Genomic DNA, 19,286 nt, shown 5'->3' with positions numbered 1-19,286 from the left:
CAAAGGCCTACTGAAACCCACTACTAGCGTGACGTCACGGATTGTAGCGGACATTTTGATCCAGCACCGATCCCAGCTATAAGTCGTCTGCTTTAATCGCATAATTACACAGTATTCTGGACATCTGTGTTGCTGAATCTTTTGCAAATTGTTCAATGAATAATGGAGACGTCAAAGAAGAAAGATGTAGGTGGGAGGCGGTGTATTGCTGCTGCCTTTAGCAACACTAACACAGCCGATGTTTCATTGTTTGGCGGTATAGCTCGGTTGGTAGAGCGGCCGTGCCAGCAACTTGAGGGTTGCAGGTTCGATTCCCGCTTCCGCCATCCTAGTCACTGCCGTTGTGTCCTTGGGCAAGACACTTTACCCACCTTCTCCCAGTGCCACCCACACTGGTTTAAATGTAACTTAAATATTGGGTTTCACTATGTAAAGCGCTTTGAGTCACTAGAGAAAAGCGCTATATAAATATAATTCACTTCAATTCACTATAAGTCGTCTGCTTCAATCGCGTAATTCCACAGTATTCTGGACATCTGTGTTGCTGAATCTTTTGCAAATTGTTCAATGAATAATGGAGACGTCAAAGAAGAAAGATGTAGGTGGGAAGCGGTGTATTGCAGCTGCCTTTAGCAACACTAACACAGCCGGTGTTTCATTGTTTACATTCCCGAAAGATGACGGTGAAGCTTTACTATGGAACAGAGCGGTCAAGCGAACATGGTTCCCTACCACATGTCAACCGGCAGGTTACGGTGAGAAAACGGTGGTATTAAGTCGGCTCTTACCGTAGACATGAGCGGAGGGCTTGCATCGTTCCTTCTGCATCACGCCGGTTTGATGGGGAGAAGTCCAGATCCAAAATGACAGGATGTCTGTGTAATCAAAGTGAATCCATCATCAAAGGCCTACTGAAACCCACTACTAGCGTGACGTCACGGATTGTAGCGGACATTTTGATCCAGCACCGATCCCAGCTATAAGTCGTCTGCTTTAATCGCATAATTACACAGTATTCTGGACATCTGTGTTGCTGAATCTTTTGCAAATTGTTCAATGAATAATGGAGACGTCAAAGAAGAAAGATGTAGGTGGGAGGCGGTGTATTGCTGCTGCCTTTAGCAACACTAACACAGCCGATGTTTCATTGTTTGGCGGTATAGCTCGGTTGGTAGAGCGGCCGTGCCAGCAACTTGAGGGTTGCAGGTTCGATTCCCGCTTCCGCCATCCTAGGCACTGCCGTTGTGTCCTTGGGCAAGACACTTTACCCACCTGCTCCCAGTGCCACCCACACTGGTTTAAATGTAACTTAAATATTGGGTTTCACTATGTAAAGCGCTTTGAGTCACTAGAGAAAAGCGCTATATAAATATAATTCACTTCTATTCACTATAAGTCGTCTGCTTCAATCGCGTAATTCAACAGTATTCTGGACATCTGTGTTGCTGAATCTTTTGCAAATTGTTCAATGAATAATGGAGACGTCAAAGAAGAAAGATGTAGGTGGGAAGCGGTGTATTGCGGCCGCCTTTAGCAACACAAACACAGCCGGTGTTTCATTGTTTACGTTCCCGGAAGATGACGGTGAAGCTTTACTATGGAACAGAGCGGTCGAGCGAACATGGTTCCCTACCACATGTCAACCGGCAGGTTACGGTGAGAAAATGGTGGTATTAAGTCGGCTCTTACCGTAGACATGAGCGGAGAGCTTGCATCGTTCCTTCTGCATCACGCCCGTTTGATGGGGAGAAGTCCAGATCCAAAGTGACAGGATGTCTGTGTAATCAATGTGAATCCATCATTAAAGGCCTACTGAAACCCACTACTAGCGTGACGTCACGGATTGTAGCGGACATTTTGATCCAGCACCGATCCCAGCTATAAGTCGTCTGCTTTAATCGCATAATTACCCAGTATTCTGGACATCTGTGTTGCTGAATCTTTTGCAAATTGTTCAATGAATAATGGAGACGTCAAAGAAGAAAGATGTAGGTGGGAAGCGGTGTATTGCGGCCGGCTTTAGCAACACAAACACAGCCGATGTTTCATTGTTTACGTTCCCGGAAGATGACGGTGAAGCTTTACTATGGAACATGGTTCCCTACCACATGTCAACCGGCAGGTTACGGTGAGAAAATGGTGGTATTAAGTCGGCTCTTACCATAGACATGAGCGGAGAGCTTGCGTCGTTCCTTCTGCTGCTTGCCTCGACCGTCGAAAGCTTACACCGTGGAGGAGGGAAAACCAAAAAAAAAAATCTCAGCCCGGCTGCCTTGCCTCGTCGAGAAACGTGGCTTCCCTCGGAGACACTGGCGGTCACCACACCCGTGGCCACACCCCTCCGACTTTCAGGTACGATTATATAATCTCACTAAAACACTAGCAACACAATAAGCAGATAAGGGATTTTCCAGGATCATCCTAGTAAATGTGTCTAATAACATCTGAATCGCTCCCACGGCCCTCGTCTTTCTTTTTATTTCTTTCTTATATTTATATAGCGCTTTTCTCTAGTGACTCAAAGCGCTTCACATAGTGAAACCCAATATCTAAGTTACATTTAAACCAGTGTGGGTGGCACTGGGAGCAGGTGGGTAAAGTGTCTTGCCCAAGGACACAACGGCAGTGATTAGGATGGCGGAAGCGGGAATCGAACCTGCAACCCTCAAGTCGCTGGCACGGCCACTCTACCAACCGAGCTATCGTCTTTTTTTTGTCTTTTTTCTAGTCCTTCACTCTCACTTTCCTCATCCACGAATCTTTCATCCTCGCTCAAATTAATGGGGAAATCGTCGCTTTCTCGGTCCGAATCGCTCTTGCTGCTGGTGGCCATGATTGTATACAATGTTCAGATGTGAGGAGCTCCACAACCCGTGATGTCACACACACATCGTCTGCTACTTCCGGTACAGGCAAGGCTTTTTTATTAGCGACCAAAAGTTGCGAACTTTATCATCGATGTTCTCTACTAAATCCTTTCAGCAAAAATATGGCAATATCACGAAATGATGAAGTATGACACATAGAATGGACCTGCTATCCCCGTTTAAATGAGAACATCTCACTTCAGTCGGCCTTTAAGCAGACAGGAAGTGGCGATACGAGCTTGAGGCATCGCTTTCATCACCGCGCTCACATTTGACATTCAGGACTGCGAGAGCCGTCTCCGCCGAGACTATTTTTTTTCCAAGTCTTTCCCAGCTCCTCTCTCCCGTTTCGACATGCTCAATTACCGCCTGCGATAATTCAAAGCAGACCCGATACCAGCCCTGATTATCATTCCCCCAATCCTGCAGTGCAGCGGGGCCCACTGGTGTTGTCGTATGGTGTGGTGTTGGAATTAGCTTTGTTGTGATTTCTATTCGGGATTGTCTGAGTGGAAATGTGAGAGGAGCAGGAGGTGCAGATTGCTTTTCGCTGATATTATGCTCAGCTGGGATTAGTTGTTTGTTGTGTTAGTGCAGCATTGGAAAAGCCACGTTGGACCAAATATACAAAAAAAAAAACAAATCTGTCTGTGGCCGCAAAAAATGAAAAGCCGTATAAACGTGTTATAATGAAGTAGTGTATATATTAGCTATGTTAGCCTACTATCAAAATGACTTTAAACAACTTATATGCGTTTATTTATGAAGGCAACACATGATGTAAGTTTTCTATATTAGCCTACTATCAAAATGACTTTAAAATTCTTAGATAATTGTTCCATGAAGGCAACACATGATGTAAGTGTCTATATTAGCCTACTATCAAAATGACTTTAAAAGTCTTAAATATGGGTTCCGTGAAGGAAACACGTGATGTAAGTGTCTATATTAGCTATATTAGCCTACTATCAAAATGACTTTAAAAGGTTTAGATAATTGTTATAATGAAGGCAACACATGATGTAAGTGTCTATATTAGTCTACTATCAAAATGACGTTAAAAGTCTTAGATAAGTGTTATAATGAAGACAACACATGATGTAAGTGTCTATATTAGCCTACTATCAAAATGACTTTAAAATTCTTAAATAAGTGTTCCATGAAGGCAACACATGATGTAAGTGTCTATATTAGCCTACTATCAAAATGACGTTAAACAACTTATATAAGTTTATTAATGAAGGCAACACATGATGCAAGTGTCTATATTAGTCTACTATCAAAATTACTTTAAAAGTCTTAGATAATTGTTCTAATGATGTAAGTGTCTATATTAGCCTACTATCAAAATTACTTTAAAAGGTTTAGATAATTGTTATAATGAAAGCAACACATGATGTAAGTGTCTATATTAGCCTACTATCAAAATGACTTTAAAAGTCATAGATAATTGTTATAATGAAGGCAACACATGATGTAAGTGTCTACATTAGCCTACTATCAAAATGACTTTAAAAGGTTTAGATAATTGTTATAATGAAGGCAACACATGATGTAAGTGTCTATATTAGCCTACTATCAAAATGACTTTAAAAGGTTTAGATAATTGTTATAATGAAGGCAACACATGATGTAAGTGTCTATATTAGCCTACTATCAAAATTACTTTAAAAGTCTTAGATAATTGTTATAATGAAGGCAACACATGATGTAAGTGTCTATATTAGCCTACTATCAAAATGACTTTAAAAGTCATAGATAATTGTTATAATGAAGGCAACACATGATGTAAGTGTCTACATTAGCCTACTATCAAAATGACTTTAAAAGGTTTAGATAATTGTTATAATGAAGGCAACACATGATGTAAGTGTCTATATTAGCCTACTATCAAAATTACTTTAAAAGTCTTAGATAATTGTTATAATGAAGGCAACACATGATGTAAGTGTCTATATTAGCCTACTATCAAAATGACTTTAAAAGTCTTAGATAATTGTTATAATGAAGGCAACACATGATGTAAGTGTCTATATTAGCCTACTATCAAAAAGACTTTAAAAGTCTTAAATAAGTGTTCCATGAAGGAAACACATGATGTAAGTGTCTATATTAGCTATATTAGCCTACTATCAAAATCATTTTAAAAGTCTTTTTTAAGTATATTATTGGAGGCAACACATGATGCAAGTGTCTATTTTAGCCTACTATCAAAATGACTTTAAAAGTCTTAGATAATTGTTATAAGGAAGGCAACACATGATGTAAGTGTCTATATTAGCCTACTATCAAAATGACTTTAAAAGTCTTAAATAAGTGTTCCATGAAGGAAGCACATGATGTAAGTGTCTATATTAGTTATATTAGCCTACTATCAAAATGACTTGAAAAGTCTTATATAAGTGTTATAATGAAGGCAACACATGATGTAAGTGTCTATATTAGCCTACTATCAAAATTACTTTAAAAGGTTTAGATAATTGTTATAATGAAAGCAACACATAATGTAAGTGTCTATATTAGTTATATTAGCCTACTATCAAAATGACTTGAAAAGTCTTATATAAGTGTTATAATGAAGGCAACACATGATGTAAGTGTCTATATTAGCCTACTATCAAAATTACTTTAAAAGGTTTAGATAATTGTTATAATGAAAGCAACACATGATGTAAGTGTCTATATTAGTTATATTAGCCTACTATCAAAATGACTTGAAAAGTCTTATATAAGTGTTATAATGAAGACAACACATGATGTAAGTGTCTATATTAGCCTACTATCAACATGACTTTAAAAGTCTTATATCAGTGTTATAATGAAGGCAACACATGATGTAAGTGTCTATATTAGCCTACAATCAAAATGACTTTAAAAGTCTTAAATAAGTGTTCCATGAAGGAAACACATGGTGTAAGTGTCTATATTAGCTATATTAGCCTACTATCAAAATCATTTTAAAAGTATTTTTAAGTATATTATTGGAGGCAACACATGATGTAAGTGTCTATACTAGCCTACTATCAAAATTACTTTAAAAGTCTTAGATAATTGTTATACTGAAGGCAACACATGATATAAGTGTCTATATTAGCCTACTATCAAAATGACTTTAAAAGGTTTAGATAATTGTTATAATGAAGGCAACACATGATGTAAGTGTCTATATTAGCCTACTATCAAAATAACATTAAAAGTCTTAAATAAAAGTTCCATGAAGGAAACACATGATGTAAGTGTCTATATTAGCTATATTAGCCTACTATCAAAATCATTTTAAAAGTCTTTTTTAAGTATATTATTGGAGGCAACACAGTGTCTATATTAGCCTACTATCAAAATGACTTTAAAAGCCTTGTATAAGTCTTATAATAAAAGGCAACACATGTATCGTGACTCACTCGATGAAAAAAACTTCAAAAAATACAACAAGCTACTGGGAAATGATTTTTATTGGTTTTAACCCTTCTGAAAATGTGATAATGGTCCCCTTTAAATTATTACCTGCGGGCCACACTTTGGACACCCCTGGATTATTCCATTCATTGCATCTTTTTGTTATCGTTTTCTGCACCGTTCTTGATATCGTCCTATTTGACACAGATTGTAAATGTAACTTTTACCCTTCTCCTGTGCTCCATTTTTTGCTTTGTTTCAAGGGTGCGGTCCAAAATACTATGAGAAAATCCCCTCGCCCAGAATCCCTTTTGGCTGAAGTCCTCGCCCTGTTCCCCCGTGGCAGCTCCAACTTTACAGAGCAGCATTGTCCGAGGCCCACTGGTAGTTTCTCAGGCCGGACGGTGGTGTGCTGTGTGTGTAGGTGGTGTGCTGGGTGTGTAGGTGGTGTGCTGGGTGTGTAGGTGGTGTGCTGGGTGTGTAGGTGGTGTGCTGTGTGTGTAGGTGGTGTGCTGGGTGTGTAGGTGGTGTGCTGGGTGTGCAGGTGGTGTGCTGTGTGTGTAGGTGGTATGCTGGGTGTGTAGGTGGTGTGCTGGGTGTGCAGGTGGTGTGCTGTGTGTGTAGGTGGTGTGCTGGGTGTGGAGGTGGTGTGCTGGGTGTGTAGGTGGTGTGCTATGTGTGTAGGTGGTGTGCTGGGTGTGTAGGTGGTGTGCTGGGTGTGCAGGTGGTGTGCTGGGTGTGTAGGTGGTGTGCTGGGTGTGTAGGTGGTGTGCTGTGTGTGTAGGTGGTGTGCTGGGTGTGTAGGTGGTGTGCTGGGTGTGTAGGTGGTGTGCTGGGTGTGTAAGTGGTGTGCTGGGTGTCTAGGTGGTGTGCTGGGTGTGTAGGTGGCGTGCTGTGTGTGTAAGTGGTGTGCTGGGTGTGTAGGTGGTGTGCTGGGTGTGTAGGTGGTGTGCTGGGTGTGTAGGTGGTGTGCTGTGTGTGTAGGTGGTGTGCTGTGTGTGTAGGTGGTGTGGTGGGTGTGTAGGTGGTGTGCTGGGTGTGTAAGTGGTGTGCTGGGTGTGTAGGTGGTGTGCTGGGTGTGTAGGTGGTGTGCTGTGTGTGTAGGTGGTGTGCTGTGTGTGTAGGTGGTGTGCTGGGTGTGTAGGTGGTGTGCGGGGTGTGTAGGTGGTGTGCTGGGTGTGTAGGTGGTGTGCTGTGTGTGTAGGTGGTGTGCTGTGTGTGTAGGTGGTGTGCTGGGTGTGTAAGTGGTGTGCTGGGTGTGTAGGTGGTGTGCTGGGTGTGTAGGTGGTGTGCTAGGTGTGTAGGTGGTGTGCTGTGTGTGTAGGTGGTGTGCTGTGTGTGTAGGTGGTGTGCTGGGTGTGGAGGTGGTGTGCTGGGTGTGTAGGTGGTGTGCTATGTGTGTAGGTGGTGTGCTGCGTGTGTAGGTGGTGTGCTGGGTGTGTAGGTGGTGTGCTGGGTGTGTAGGTGGTGTGCTGGGTGTGTAGGTGGTGTGCTGTGTGTGTAGGTGGTGTGCTGTGTGTGTAGGTGGTGTGCTGGGTGTGTAGGTGGTGTGCGGGGTGTGTAGGTGGTGTGCGGGGTGTGTAGGTGGTGTGCTGGGTGTGTAGGTGGTGTGCTGGGTGTGTAGGTGGTGTGCGGGGTGTGTTGGTGGTGTGCTGTGTGTGTAGGTGGTGTGCTGGGTGTGTAGGTGTGTGCTGTGTGTGTAAGTGGTGTGCTGTGTGTGTAGGTGGTGTGCTGGGTGTGTAGGTGGTGTGCTGGGTGTGTAGGTGGTGTGCTGTGTGTGTAGGTGGTGTGCTGGGTGTGTAGGTGGTGTGCTGTGTGTGTAGGTGGTGTGCTGTGTGTGTAGGTGGTGTGCTGGGTGTGTAGGTGGTGTGCTGTGTGTGTAGGTGGTGTGCTGGGTGTGTAGGTGATGTGCTGTGTGTGTAGGTGGTGTGCTGGGTGTGTAGGTGGTGTGCTGTGTGTGTAGGTGGTGTGCTGGGTGTGTAGGTGGTGTGCTGTGTGTGTAGGTGGTGTGCTGTGTGTGTAGGTGGTGTGCTGGGGTGTGTAGGTGGTGTGCTGGTTGTGTAGGTGGTGTGCTGGGTGTGTAAGTGGTGTGCTGTGTGTGTAGGTAGTGTGCTGTGTGTGTTGGTGGTGTGCTGGGTGTGTAAGTGGTGTGCTGTGTGTGTAAGTGGTGTGCTGGGTGTGTAGGTGGTGTGCTGGGTGTGTAGGTGGTGTGCTGGGTGTGTAGGTGGTGTGCTGTGTGTGTAAGTGGTGTGCTGGGTGTGTAGGTGGTGTGCTGTGTGTGTAAGTGGTGTGCTGGGTGTGTAGGTGGTGTGCTGGGTGTGTAGGTGGTGTACTGGGTGTGTAGGTGGTATGCTGTGTGTGTAGGTGGTGTGCTGGGTGTGGAGGTGGTGTGCTATGTGTGTAGGTGGTGTGCTGGGTGTGTAGGTGGTGTGCTGGGTGTGCAGGTGGTGTGCTGGGTGTGTAGGTGGTGTGCTGGGTGTGTAGGTGGTGTGCTGTGTGTGTAAGTGGTGTGCTGGGTGTGTAGGTGGTGTGCTGTGTGTGTAGGTGGTGTGCTGGGTGTGTAGGTGGTGTGCTGGGTGTGTAGGTGGTGTGCTGGGTGTGTAGGTGGTGTGCTGTGTGTGTAGGTGGTTTGCTGTGTGTGTAGGTGGTGTGCTGTGTGTGTAGGTGGTGTGCTGGGTGTATAGGTGGTGTGCTGGGTGTGGAAGTGATGTGATGTGTGTGTAGGTGGTGTGCTGGGTGTGTAGGTGGTGTGCTGTGTGTGTAGGTGGTGTGCTGGGTGTGTAGGTGGTGTGCTGTGTGTGTAGGTGGTGTGCTGGGTGTGTAGGTGGTGTGCTGTGTGTGTAGGTGGTGTGCTGGGTGTGTAGGTGGTGTGCTGTGTGTAGGTGGTGTGCTGGGTGTATAGGTGGTGTGCTGGGTGTGTAAGTGGTGTGCTGGGTGTGTAGGTGGTGTGCTGGGTGTGTAGGTGGTGTGCTGTGTGTGTAGGTGGTGTGCTGGGTGTGTAGGTGGTGTGCTGGGTGTGTAGGTGGTGTGCTGGGTGTGTAGGTGGTGTGCTGTGTGTGTAGGTGGTGTGCTGTGTGTGTAGGTGGTGTGCTGTGTGTGTAGGTGGTGTGCTGGGTGTGTAGGTGGTGTGCTGGGTGTGTAGGTGGTGTGCTGGGTGTGTAGGTGGTGTGCTGTGTGTGTAGGTGGTGTGCTGTGTGTGTAGGTGGTGTGCTGGGTGTGTAGGTGGTGTGCTGCCTATGTAGGTGGTGTCCTGGGTGTGTAGGTGGTGTGCTGTGTGTGTAGGTGGTGTGCTGTGTGTGTAAGTGGTGTGCTGGGTGTGAAGGTGGTGTGCTGTGTGTGTAGGTGGTGTGCTGGGTGTGTAGGTGGTGTGCTGGGTGTGTAAGTGGTGTGCTGGGTGTGTAGGTGGTGTGCTGGGTGTGTAGGTGGTGTGCTGGGTGTGTAGGTGGTGTGCTGTGTGTGTAGGTGGTGTGCTGGGTGTGGAGGTGGTGTGCTGGGTGTGTAGGTGGTGTGCTATGTGTGTAGGTGGTGTGCTGCGTGTGTAGGTGGTGTGCTGGGTGTGTAAGTGGTGTGCTGGGTGTGTAGGTGGTGTGCTGGGTGTGTAAGTGGTGTGCTGAGTGTGTAGGTGGTGTGCTGGGTGTGTAGGTGGTGTGCTGGGTGTGTAGGTGGTTTGCTGGGTGTGTAGGTGGTGTGCTGGGTTTGTAAGTGGTGTGCTGGGTGTGTAGGTGGTGTGCTGGGTGTGTAAGTGGTGTGCTGGGTGTGTAGGTGGTGTGCTGGGTGTGTAAGTGGTGTGCTGTGTGTGTAGGTGGTATGCTGTGTGTGTAGGTGGTGTGCTGGGTGTGTAGGTGGTGTGCTGGGTGTGTAGGTGGTGTGCTGGGTGTGTAGGTGGTGTGCTGGGTGTGTAGGTGGTGTGCTGTGTGTGTAGGTGGTGTACTGGGTGTGTAGGTGGTATGCTGTGTGTGTAGGTGGTGTGCTGTGTGTGTAGGTGGTGTGCTGGGTGTGGAGGTGGTGTGCTGTGTGTGTAAGTGGTGTGCTGGGTGTGTAGGTGGTGTGCTGTGTGTGTAGGTGGTGTGCTGTGTGTGTAAGTGGTGTGCTGGGTGTGTAAGTGGTGTGCTGGGTGTGTAGGTGGTGTGCTGGGTGTGTAGGTGGTGTGACTCACGCCGGGATGTTTTCCGTGACATGCTATTTTGTTTTTGTGTGTGTGTGATGGAAAAGACAAGAGTGCACATTATGTCCATGTGTGACTCACCGGGGCTGGCCTGGGGGATGTCCATTTCCCCTCCGACTGTGGTATGTTTGTCAAGTCAAATGGAGTAAAAAAACAAAACACAAATACACGTGTTATTTATCACATACTGTAAAGTTTCAGCTTCTTCCCATGTTCTCTGCTGACCTTTGGATGTCGTTTGCAAACCATTCTGCTCAGTCTTCAGGGCGGACCTGCGCGAATTAAGGCCCGATTTTTTAAATTTTTTTAAATAATTTTGATAGTAGACTAATATAGACACTTACATCATGTGTTGTCTTCATTATAACACTTATATAAGACTTATAAAGTCATGTTGATAGTAGGCTAATATAGACACTTACATCATGTGTTGCCTTCATTCATAAACTTATATAAGTTGTTTAAAGTCATTTTGATAGTAGGCTAATATAGACACTTACATCATGTGTTGCCTTCATCATAACACTTATATAAGACTTTTAAAGTCATTTTGATAGTAGGCTAATATAGACACTTACATCATGTGTTGCCTTCATCATAACACTTATATAAGACTTTTAAAGTCATTTTGATAGTAGGCTAATATAGACACTTACATCATGTGTTGCCTTCATTCATAAACTTATATAAGTTGTTTAAAGTCATTTTGATAGTAGGCTAATATAGACACTTACATCATGTGTTGCCTTCATCATAACACTTATATAAGACTTTTAAAGTCATGTTGATAGTAGGCTAATATAGACACTTACATCATGTGGTGTCCTCATTGTATCACTTATATAACACTTTTAAAGTCATTTTGATAGTAGGCTAATATAGCTAATGTAGACACTTACATAATGTGTTGCCTTCGTTATAACTCTTATATAAGACTTTTAATGTAATTGTGATAGTAGGCTAATATAGACACTTACATCATGTGTTGCCTTCATTATAACACTTATATAAGACTTAACATGTTTTGCGGCTTTTCGTATTTGTGGTCCAATACGACTCTTTCAACATTGCACTCGGGTGTGAAAGCACGTTCCTTTTTTTTCACTCCCATGGTCGAAATTCATGCTAGTCCCTAAAGTATTTCTCCCCCCCCGCCCCCCTTGTTTTAACCTTAAACATGTCTCGTGTAGAAGGAACATGTTTTCCTTTAGGCAACAGGATATTATTCACACGAGGCCTGACAGGCTGTCATGTTCGCAGTGAAATATTTCTATTCTAAAGCTGGCCGTCCCGTCGGAGTTATTGTATTTATACAATCATTTCACCCTTTTGCGCAATATGCCGTCAATATTTAAAAAAAAAAATCCCATAATGTACGAGGATTTGACCTTTTCAACACATAGTGGACTGTTGTACATTGTCTCACTTACTGTAACTATTACTGTAACTATTATTGTAACGGGTGTCAGAGTCCTTTTCACCAAGGGCCACATGGCAGTTTTGTTTGGCCCCAGAGGGCCGCTTCTAACAGTGAATACTATTATTACTATCCGGTTGAGTTTGTGACCAACCCCAAGATGCAGAGAAGGCGGCAGGCATCGTGCAGGTAAACATGATTTAATTTAACACTAAAACAGGAACAAACAAAAGGCGCGCACAAGGCGGAGAACAAACTTGGCTATGAACAAAAACCAGCACAAAGGCTAACTGTGGACAAGAAACAAAAACACTTACTGTGACACGAAGGAACTATGGCATGAACAGAGTGAACAGAAGTGGACACAATCATGGCCACCAGCAGCAAGGGCGATTCGGACCGAGAAAGCGACGATTTGCCCATTAATTTGAGCGAGGATGAAAGATTCGGGGATGAGGAAAGTGAGAGTGAAGGACTAGAAAAAAAGAAAAAAAAAGACGATGTGGGGCGGTATAGCTCGGTTGGTAGAGTGGCCGTGCCAGCAACTTGAGGGTTGCAGGTTCAATTCCCGCTTCTGCCGACCTAGTCGCTGCTGTTGTGTCCTCGGGCAAGACACTTTACCCACCTGCTCCCAGTGCCACCCACACTGGTTTGAATGTTACTTAGATATTGGGTTTCACTATGTAAAGCGCTTTAAGTCACTAGAGAAAAAGCGCTATATAAATATAATTCACAATTCACTTCACAACTATAAGTATTAATGACATTGACAGGTAGTGGTGACAATAATCCAGCACTGACTGGAGGGGAAGGCAGTTTTTTAGATAGTCTCTGGCTGATTGACACCAGGTGTGGCCAGATGCCAATCAGCCACAGCTGGGGAGACAAACAGGAAACGGACAAAATAAGAGCGCTGAAAGGAAACAAAGACAAACGCAGAGGAAAAACTAAAACATGGCCAAACTGTCAGGGACAAGCCTGACAATTACACAATTCTTGTATGCATTTTATGAGCAGATTTTTAAAAATAAAAACAAAAATAGGCTAAGTTGCAATAATTTCACCTTAAAATGTACAAACTTTTGTATTAGTGGTCCGAAAAATTTGATACACCGGCCTCCAGACACGTTTTTTTCTCTAAATTTGTTATTCACACACGCCAATCAAAATATGGACGGACAGATAAATTCCATATCTGCTGAATGAATGAATGAATGTGGTTGCCAATATGGATTATTATACAGTATATCAAATATTAACTACTTTTCTAAACTGGACTTCCAGACAAAACAGAGGTGATCATAGACAGTTTGTTTGTTTATTAATTTAAAACAAACGAGTGCATGAACTTTACACAAAAATACACAAAGGTAAGGAAGACAGAAGAGGATTTTTTTTATTTTATTTTATTTTTTTATTCAAAGCAAATAAGCTGAGTAGCGGCCTCCGTAGCTCCTATTCCCTCCCCGCTATTGCAAGTTTTGTTGCTTCTATGTAACTTGTTTATATATGCTATGGCTATGAGTTTTTTTTCCCCCTTGGCCTCAACTCGGACCCCCTACAAGGTGTCCAGATTATTTTTTTTACTCAACCCCCCCCAATGTTTACCTGTTTCTCAGCTTTTTCTGTCTCCCTGTAATGTCTGTCTGATCTTGAATGAATGAAAGTGGTTTCCATGTAACGATGTGTCACTTCATTTCTGTTAGTTTTTTGTGTTTTTGTATTTACTTCCGGTTCAGTGCTCTTATTTTGTTGTATTTCCTGTTTTTATTCACGGAGCACTATTTTTCTCTTTTCGTTGATTGGCAGCGGTTCACACCTGCTGTCAATCACACTAGTGTCTATTTATGTTTCACTCGAGCACTCCTCAGTGCTCGATGATAATATTATGTTGAGAACGTCTATCTGCACGACTGCTTTATGTTTGCTTTTGTTATTTTCTTTGGTGTATTAAATTCATCTTACCTCCACGCAACTCTCCTGGATTCTTGCATACTCGGGGACACACAACTGCAGCCATGCGACATCCCAACAGTATCATCGAGCCAGAAGAAAGTGTCCTCGCGAGAATCCCTGTCGGCAATCCTCAGCCGACGTTCTGGACCGCACAATTCCTGGAGGACTTGAAGGCCAGGTTTGTGCGGTCCCAGCCTACAGACGCGGACCCTCTCCCCGCGGCAACGCCACCGGCTTCGGCTCTCCGACCGGCGCGTCCCCCGCCGCCATCTTTCCTCTCGGCTCGACGGCTGACTACGGCTCTCCGACCAGCACGTCCGCCACTTCCTGCATGCCTCGCGGCTCCCGCGGCAACGCTACCGGCTACGGCTCACCGACCGGCGCGTCCTCCGCCGCCATCCTTCCTCTCGGCAACGCTGCCGGCTACGTCTCACCGACCGGCGCGCCCACCTCCTCCTTCACGTCTCGCGGCTCCTGCGGCTCCGTCGCCTACTGCGGCTCTCCGACCGGCACGTCCGCCGCCGCCATCCTTCCCGTCGTCTGCTGAGCTGCTTCTCCCTGCTCCTACGCAGCTTCCAGCGGCTGCTCCCCGGCTGCTCTTTCTGCCAGCTCCCGCTCTCTTTTTTGGATCGCCGAGAGCTCCAGTGGAGCCCACAGTGAGGTCACTTTTGTCCTCCTGCTGGGACTCGGCGCGGGACGTGTCTTCGTCCCTCTTCCTGGCCTCCTCCCGCCCGTCCCTGGTTTTCGCACCGGGGGACGCCGACGAGCAGGCATGTCTTCCCGCAAGTGTGGACGGTTTCTGGCAGCCGCCTAGTGGAGGGGGGCCCACAATACACTGCGGTGCAGCCAGGCACACACTGCTGTCATCTTCGCAAGCGTCTCCTTCCACGGAGACATCTACGTGCCTGGCGGGCTTTCGCACAGCCCCAACGCCGGCTCCACGCCTAGCCCCTACGCCGGCTCCACGCCTAGCCCCTACGCCGGCTCCACGCCTAGCCCCTACGCCGGCTCCACGCCGAGCCCCTACGCCGGCTCCACGCCGAGCCCCAACGCCGGCTCCACGCCGAGCCCCAACGCCGGCTCCACGCCGAGCCCCAACGCCGGCTCCACGCCGAGCCCCAACGCCGGCTCCACGCCGAGCCCCAACGCCGGCTCCACGCCGAGCCCCAACGCCGGCTCCACGCCGAGCCCCAACGCCGCCAAGAGCAGCACCACGCCGGGCTTCGTCACCGCCGGCATCCGCTATTCCTCGGCCAGCATTTGCTGCTCCTCGCCCGGCGTCATCTGCCGCTTTCACGCCGCCGATGACGCCTGCCGCTTCAACACCGCCGATGACGTCTGCCGCTTTCACGCCGCCGATGACGTCTGCCGCTTTCACGCCGCCGATGACGTCTGCCGCTTTCACGCCGCCGATGACGTCTGCCGCTTTCACGCCGCCGATGACGTCTGCCGCTTTCACGCCGCCGATGACGTCTGCCGCTTTCACGCCGCCGATGACGTCTGCCGCTTTCACGCCGCCGATGACGTCTGCCGCTTTCACGCCGCCGATGACGTCTGCCGCTTTCACGCCGCCGATGACGTCTGCCGCTTTCACGCCGCCGATGACGTCTGCCGCTTTCACGCCGCCGATGACGTCTGCCGCTTTCACGCCGCCGATGACATCTGCCACTTCCACGCCGTTGATGACGCCTGCGGTTTCCACGCCGCCGGTTACGTCTTCTGCTTCCCGGCCTGCTTCAGCGCGCCCGCTTCTACGTCGGCCGTGGATGTGGCCGTGCCCTGCGCACTCTCCTCTTTTTCGGCCAGTGATTTGGCCGTTCCCTGGCCGCCCGCCTCGCCAGTTCCAGCGGCGCTCTACGCGGCGCCGCCACCTGACTTTCCCTCGCTGGCTGCGGGGACACGAGGTTTGGCAACCCTCCACCAAATCCTCCCTCCACCCTCCCTTACATTTTGGACTTTTTTCCATTTTTTTTTCTTTCCCAGGGAACATCTGGTATCTGTTCCTTGAGGGGGAGGTCCTGTAACGATGTGTCACTTCATTTCTGTTAGTTTTTTGTGTTTTTGTATTTACTTCCGGTTCAGTGCTCTTATTTTGTTGTATTTCCTGTTTTTATTCACGGAGCACTATTTTTCTCTTTTCGTTGATTGGCAGCGGTTCACACCTGCTGTCAATCACACTAGTGTCTATTTATGTTTCACTCGAGCACTCCTCAGTGCTCGATGATAATATTATGTTGAGAACGTCTATCTGCACGACTGCTTTATGTTTGCTTTTGTTATTTTCTTTGGTGTATTAAATTCATCTTACCTCCACGCAACTCTCCTGGATTCTTGCATACTCGGGGACACACAACTGCAGCCATGCGACATCCCAACATTCCAAGATTGATTATTATACAGTTTATCAAATATTAAGCACTCCTATAAATTTGGACTTCCAGACAAAACAGAGGTGATCATAAACAGTTTGTTTATTTATTTTAAAAAAAATGAGTGCATGAACTTCACACACAAATACAGTAAGGTAAGGAAGAAAGAAGAGGATTTTTTAAAATTTAATTAATTTTTTTAATCAAAGCAAATAAGATGAGTAGCACTTATACAGCAGCAGCCGGCCTCCGTAGCTTCCACTCCCTCCCCTCTGTTGCAAGTTTTGTTGCTTCTATGTAACTTGTTTATGTGTGCTATAGCTGTGAGGTTTTTATTCCCTTGGCCTCAATCCGGACCCCCTCCAAGGAGTCCAGAATATTTTTTTTTACTCAACCCCCACCCCCCTCCCCAATGTTTACCTGTTTCTCAGCTTTTTCTGTCTCCCTGTAATGTCTGTCTGATCTTGAATGAATGAAAGTGGTTGCCAATATGGATTTTTATACAGTATATCAAATATTAACTACTTTTCTAAACTGGACTTCCAGACAAAACAGAGGTGATCATAGACAGTTTGTTTATTTATTTATTTAAAAAAAAATGAGTGCATGAACGTCACACACAAATACAGTAAGGTAAGAAGGTATGGAAGACAGAAGATAATTTTTTTTATTTTTCTGTTTTATTTTTTTAATCAAAGTAAATAAGCAGAGCAGCACTCATACAGCAGCAGCTGGCCCCTGTAGCTCCCACTCCCTAACCTCTGTTGCAAGTTTTGTTGCTTCTATGAAACTTGTTTATGTGTTTTATGGCTATGAGGTTTTCTTCTCCTTGACCTCAATCCGGACTCCCTCCATGGAGTCCAGCCTTTGACTGAATATTTTTTTTACTCAACCCCCACCCCCCCTCCCCAATGTTTACCTGTTTCTCACCTTTTTCTGTCTCCCTGTAATGTCAGTCTGATCTTGAATGAATGAAAGTGGTTGCCAATCTGGATTATTATACAGTATATCTACATTGGACTTCCAGTCAAAACAGAGGTGATCATAGACAGTTTGTTTATTTATTTATTAATAAAATGAGTGCATGAACTTCACACAGTAAGTTAAGAAGGTAAGGAAGACAGAAAAGTATTTATTTTATTTTATTTTATTTTTTTAATCAAAGCAAATAAACTGATTAGCGCTTACACAGCAGCAGCCGGCATCCGTAGTTCCCACTCCATCCCCTCTGTTGCAAGTTTTGTTGATTCTATGTAACTTGTTTATGTGTGCAATACAGTAGTTGTGACGGTTTTTTCCCTTGGCCTGGGTCTCCACCCCTTTTTGAATTAATTTTTTTTTACTCCCCCGCCCCCATTAACCCTCCCCAATTTTTTTACCTGTTTTTCACCTTTTTCTGTCTACCTGTAATGTAGCAGAAGAGGATTTTTTTCATTTTATTTTATTTTTTTAATCAAAGTAAATAAGCTGAGCAGCACTCATGCACCAGCAGCCGGATCGGAGCTCCCCCTCCCTCCCCTCTGTTGCAAGTTTGGTTAATTCTATGAAACTTGTTTATGTGCGCTATAGTTGTGAGGTTTTTTTCCACTTGGCCTCAATCCGGAACCCCTCCTTCGAGTCCAGCCTTAGACTGAATATTTTTTTTTTACTCAACCCCCACCCACAAAACACAAGGGATCATAGACAGTTTGTTTATTTAATTATTTAAAAAAATGAGTGCATGAACTTCACACACAAATGCAGTAAGGTAAGAAGGTAAGGAAGACAGAAGAGGATTTTTTAAAATTTTGTTTTATTTTTTTAATCAAAGCAAATAAGATGAGTAGCGCTTATACAGCAGCCTCCCACCCCATCCCCTCTGTTGCAAGTTTTGTTGATTCTATGTAACTTGTTTATGTGTGCTATGGCTATGAGGTTTTTTTCCCCCTTGGCCTCAATCATGGAGTCCAGCCTTTGACCGAATATTTTTTTTACTCGACCGCCAACCCCCCTTTCCCAATGTTTACCTGTTTCTCACCTTTTTCTGTCTCCCTGTAATTTCTGTCTGAAACGGGACCGGGAAGCATTTGACAATATTTTTTTATGAAAGCGAATGAATAATATCTCGTTGTCATCTTGACGAGCAAGCTGTGTTAACGGCGTTTAGAGCAGGGGTCACCAACCTTTTTGAAAACAAGAGCTACTTCTTGGGTACTGATTAATGCGAAGGGCTACCAGTTTGATACACACTTAAATAAATTGCCAGAAATAGCCAATTTGCTCAATTTACCTTTAATAAATACATCTATATATATATATATATAAAAAGAAAATGGGTATTTTGTCTGTCATTCTGTCGTACATTTTTTTTCCTTTTACAGAAGGTTTTTTGTAGAGAATAAATGGTGATAAAAAACACTTAATTGAACAGTTTAAAAGGGGAGAAAACACGAAAAAAATTAAAATCAAATTGTAAAACATAGTTCATCTTCAATTTCGACTCTTTAAAATTCAAAATTCAACCAAAAAAAAAAAGAAGAGAAAAACTAGCTAATTCGAATCTTTTTGAAAAAAATAAAAAAATAATTTATGGAACATCATTAGTCATTTTTCCTGATTAAGATTAATTTTAAAATTTTGATGACATGTTTTAAATAGGTTAAAATCCAATCTGCATTTTGTTAGAATATATAACAAATTGGACCAAGCTATATTTCTAACAAAGAAAAATAATATTTTTTTTCTAGATTTTCCAGAACAAAAATTTTAAAAGAAATTCAAAAGACTTTGAAATAAGATTTAAATTTGATTCTAAAGATTTTCTAGATTTGCCGGAATATTTTTTTGGAATTTTAATCATAATAAGTTTGAAGAAATATTTCACAAATATTCTAAGTCGAAAAAACAGAAGCTAAAATGAAGGATTTAATTAAAATGTATTTATTATTCTTTACAATTTAAAAAAATAAAAATACTTGAACATTGATTTAAATTGTCAGGAAATAAGAAGAAGGAATTTAAAAGTGTGTTTAAAAATCCTAAAATCATTTTTAAGGTTGTTTTTTTTCTCTAAAATTGTCTTTCTGAAAGTTATAAGAAGCAAAGTAAAAAAAAAAAAATGAATTTATTTAAACAAG

At 44.3% G+C, this 19,286-nt stretch overlaps 1 protein-coding gene across 1 annotated transcript in view; it reads left to right on the top strand.

The window, feature by feature from the left end:
* col5a3a (collagen, type V, alpha 3a) overlaps positions 1–19,286 on the top strand; it is a 266,668-nt gene that overhangs the window by 55,539 nt on the left and 191,843 nt on the right. The window lies entirely within an intron of this gene.

Source organism: Nerophis ophidion, linkage group LG07 (genome assembly GCF_033978795.1).
Source record: "Nerophis ophidion isolate RoL-2023_Sa linkage group LG07, RoL_Noph_v1.0, whole genome shotgun sequence".
Classification (NCBI taxonomy): domain Eukaryota; kingdom Metazoa; phylum Chordata; class Actinopteri; order Syngnathiformes; family Syngnathidae; genus Nerophis; species Nerophis ophidion.
This window is presented reverse-complemented; position numbering and strand designations above follow the sequence as displayed.